Source organism: Camelina sativa, chromosome 14 (genome assembly GCF_030686135.1).
Source record: "Camelina sativa cultivar CO46 ecotype springtype chromosome 14, ASM3068613v1".
Lineage (NCBI taxonomy): Eukaryota > Viridiplantae > Streptophyta > Magnoliopsida > Brassicales > Brassicaceae > Camelina > Camelina sativa.
Window position 1 is genome coordinate 24856897 of NC_141893.1, and position 4820 is coordinate 24861716.

The window sequence follows — 4820 nt, forward strand, 5'->3', positions numbered from 1 at the left end:
ATACAAAAACATACAACACAAGTGAAGTGACCTTAGTGCAGTGGCAAATGGTAAGTCCTTAATGCACAAGGCACCATCACACCCGGGATCGAGTCTCGCTCCCTACGAATGTAGGGATTTGGCTAATGGGCCGGCCAGTTATGGTCCAATAGTTGACAATAATCTCAACTCACAAACTTAAAAATCTCACTCACCACGGAACATTCCGAATTGTGCCCATATGTGTTTTACTAGATCTGCTTGTAATTCGTGATGTACACTTGAATCACGCAACTCTGATCTAGCGCGCACATGATTGGAAAATACATGTAGCACTTCGGTAGAGAATGGTTGTTTTGTACTAGACCCACTTGCCTCAGATTGATCATAATCAGTCCAATGTTGAGCATATGTCTCTCGTTCATCCTCAACAATCATATTATGCAATATAATACATGACCTTATGATGATCATCAAATCAGCTATGTTCCACAAGCGAGCTGGTTCACGAATGATTTTCAATCGAGCCTGCAATGCTCCAAATGAACGTTCGGTGTCCTTCCGACATCAGTGGAAGAAAGAGTCCCTATTTATAAAAAAAAATGGTTGGAGGATTTAGTTCGAGTTGAATAGTTGAAAATTTACGAATAAGGATAAGATTCTCTTATTAAAAGTCAAAATTCACGGATTACATTATTAAAGCATAATGTGACAATACAAATTATTAAAGAAAGAAAGTGACAAACACACATTATTAAAGCATAACGAGACAACACAAATTATTAAAGGATAAAATGACAAGCAAACATTATTAAAAGAGTAAGTGACAAACACTCAATACTAAAGGAGAAAGTGACAACACACACAATATTAAAACATGAAGTGACAAAACACAAATAGCCACTTGACAATAATTAATTTTCAAATAAATTATGGCTCAACTTTTGCAACAGCTCTTTGCCCTTGTCGTCGACATGCTCCTTTTCAGTTAGCTTGAGATACATTTTCATCTTCTTAGCCATCGTCTTTTCCTTAATCAATTGGTTTGTCTCCTTTTGCAACATGGCTATGTTGTTCAATTGATCCAGTTCTTGCGTCTTTAATTGTTTGAATTCGTTCAATTCTTCGTTGACCACTTCCAAGGTTGCACCCTTACCTTTCTTTTTAGCATTTTTCTTAACAGCATCTCTCCCCATTGGACGAACACTAGATCCTACAGAATTGGAGTCACTAGCATCACTATCGTGAGATCTCTTAGATCCACTGCTTCAGAGCCAGTATTTCCTCCTACTTGACTACTATAACGTGGTTGATCACGGATTGCAAGCCACTCTTTTATATATTTGAAATTTCCATTACCAGCACTTGAATAAAATTCATGCGCTTTTGCCAATACATCATCCTCCGACCATCCGCTTTGTTGCATACGTTTAGCGTTATCGTAAGCGCCAACCCATTATCCCAAGCTTTTCTTCATGTAGTTCTAGTGATTTCTGCATGAAACTCCATCACGCGGAGTATCAAATGAGCCATGCTCATTATTACAGTACTCAGCAATTTTACCCAATATGAATCACCTTTTTGGTTTCTGCCAACGATGCTATATGTTCCATATTTAATCCACCCACTTAGTAGCACCAAATTTTGCTAAACCGTCCATTTGGAGATTCTCTAACAAGCAGGAGTTGAATCATCTTCATTTGGAATGGCTTCATGAACACCATTTATACCACCAAGAGCCGTTTGTGTAGAAAATTCAGTAAATTCAGCTCCTCCCCCACATTCTTATTAGTTTCATTACCCATTGGAGAAGAAAAATAAGAGGGTGTTTGAGATGAATATGACATCATCGATCCATGATATGGACGATAGTTTGGAACAGCTGATGGCATGAAACTTTGGTGGATATCCATAGTTTGGTATATGTTGGGATGGTTGGGATATTGATTTTGAAACTGATAATTGTTGGGATTTGGGTAGTTAAAAGGGTAATTAGAAGAATTTTGAGAGCTAAAAGGGTTATTATTAGGATCCATTTAAAAAATAGAAAGACGGATAAAATAATAAACAAGAGTTTATGAACGCTGATAGCAAATATATAGTAGAAAAGATGGGTTTTTTTGTGTGTCCAAATTAAATGAAGGGGGAATTTCAAAAATACCCTTTTACAATACCATTTTTCAAAAATACCCCCTCTTTCAAACTTTACCAAAAAAGCCACTAAAAATTGCAAATTTTCAAAATTTTTGTGTAAGCTTATAAATATATACACAAATAACTTTTATATGTGTGTAAACTTTTTTATGTATTTTATAAATACAGTATAAATACCTTTTAAAAAACTTTTAAAAGCCTTTTAAAAACTGTTTAAAAATCTTTTAAAAACCTTTTAAAAACCTTGTAAAAACCTTCTAAAATGTTTTAAAACTTTATAAATATTCAGATCGAGTCTAGTGGTAGTAGTTATTATCTAGAAGTACCTTGTGAACTATATAAAACTTTATAATTTTTCATATTTAAAAAGGGGTATTTTTGAAAATGGATAGATGAAAAGGGTATTTTTGAAAAGCGATACACCAAAAGGGATATTTCTCAAAAAATTCTCTTAAATGAAATAAATCTCTATTTATAGAGAATGAAAAATGATGAATTTTAGTATAAAAATATTAAAATAATTTTTTTGGATTCTATAAGATAAATGATCTCAAATAATTGGGTTGAGTAAAAAGTATCTGAAATCTCACTATCCAATAAAAACACAACACATTTTTTTTATCTAAATATTAACCTACAATTAAAAAAATAAATCATATAAAAGATGACATGTGGCGAACATAACTAAACACTTTTGCGCTTCAACTCCGTTGAATGTTTTCAACTCAGTTGTCTCCACCTCAACTCTTTTCTTTTTTTTTCAACAGACCATTGCATTACTTCAACTGTTGAATAATTTATTCAACAATTTAAAACTTTACCATTGTAAGTAGTCTTATAGTTCGAACAATCTACTTTATTCACAACAACCTCCTTACTTAAAAGATCTTTCGATTTATAGTTGAAATGTCTCAAATTAACAACTAGATCATTATATATATAGTCAAAAGAGATTTCAATTTATAAAGTTCAAGAAGCTCTATGGCATATACGACACCCAAATAATGTGCTCAAATCCATTAACAAGAAAATGAAAACACACTAATTTAGACAACTAAACCAAAAGGTCCACTAGAAAAAACCAAGTTCATCGGATAAAAAAAAGTATATAATAAAATGCAATGTTAATAAACCTACATCCAAACAAAAAAATACTAGAGGCGATCAATTATACCAAGAAAACCTAAAACAACAATTAACGGCCACTAACGTGAGGGTAATCAATGGCCACTCTCCCCAAAAAATGCAATTTAAAGACGTTAATTACTCCATTAGAACAATGTAATGACAACAAGATCACAACTATATAAACCAATATACTGAACAAAAACTAAACACAGATTCACACCATAAAATACAAGCAAAACATGGCTCCAAAACAAAAGTTATCATCCTTAGAAAGCCTCCCACAAGATCTTCTTGACGTTATTATACCTAGGGTTGCACAATCTGGCCGTCGAGATGTTTGTCATTGCATGCAATTTTCTCGTAAACTAGCAATCGCATGTAAAGATGAAAGGATTTCCAAGAATCTCAACTCAGGCCACTAGCCATCAATCCATTGGCAACATTAAACAAGTACCAACCACTTATGGAGAAATGTCTACAAACCGGTAATGCTGAAGCCCACGACATTGAAGGCATAAAAGAGTACTTCTACAACAACAACACAGAGATCGGCCTACTACATCTCGAAGCATTTGCTGAAGGTCTGTACGAAAAAGGCATATATCTATATGGGGTTCTCATGTTATGTAGGGGACAAATGGAGGAGGAAAAAAATATTTGGATAAGCTAGAATGGGCAAAATCCACAACCAGATCAGATCGTTGTTGGACAAATATCAAGAAATCTCTACAAGGCATCCCAATCATCAAGAAATCATGCTACTTTGATTCCTTAAGGGACAATAAACCAAATAAGATATGCAAGCTTAACGACATAGATACGCGGTGCAAGAAGTGCTACTACTACAAACAGATGAAGATGTTTGTAAAACACCATTAAATAAAATTTAAAGCATGTAGTTGAACTACTTACTTTGGTTTTCAGAATTACTTTTCATTTTCAAGCTTTTAAATTGGAATATTTAATAAAGACAAGGGTGAACTTTAAAACGCAATCAGTTCTCCTATATTTGCCCAGACCAATGTTCAATCATGGAAAAACTCTAAATAGTACTAGCTACAGTAACAACTGAAGAACGTCTAACCATTACAGATGAGCAAGATAACGCCTAAAATGTAGAAATAAGCTAGGCGTACACGGAATTGTCCATATTATGAAAACTTAGGGAAAACGGCCTATTCCCCACGTACTATGTTACTTTATCGCATTCATCCATGAATCTTTCTGTTGTGCCAATGCCCCCATGAACTATAATAAAATTTGAATATCCTTTATGAACTATACAAATCGTGAAACGGTGTTACTGGGCTATTAACGGGTGCTGACTAGGACGAAATGTAAGCGATTAACGACTATGATTTACCCACAACAACTCGATTAAACACTGAAACAAAACAACGTTGTTTTGTCAATTAGGGATTTTTATTCGATTTAGGGTTCTTCTTCCTTCTAAAATTGAGTGTCCGATAGTGAGAGGAGAAGAGAAATTGAATTATTTCAGAAGAGAGAAATAGAGTATGATTACCGCCTTAAGCTATTGGAGTAAATTCTCTCTTATG

At 34.0% G+C, this 4820-nt stretch overlaps 1 pseudogene; it reads right to left on the bottom strand.

Moving 5' to 3' along the window:
* Positions 1-893: 893 nt before the first annotated feature.
* On the bottom strand, positions 894-1892 carry LOC104743843 (uncharacterized; annotated as a pseudogene).
* Between the last annotated feature and the right edge of the window lie 2928 nt (positions 1893-4820).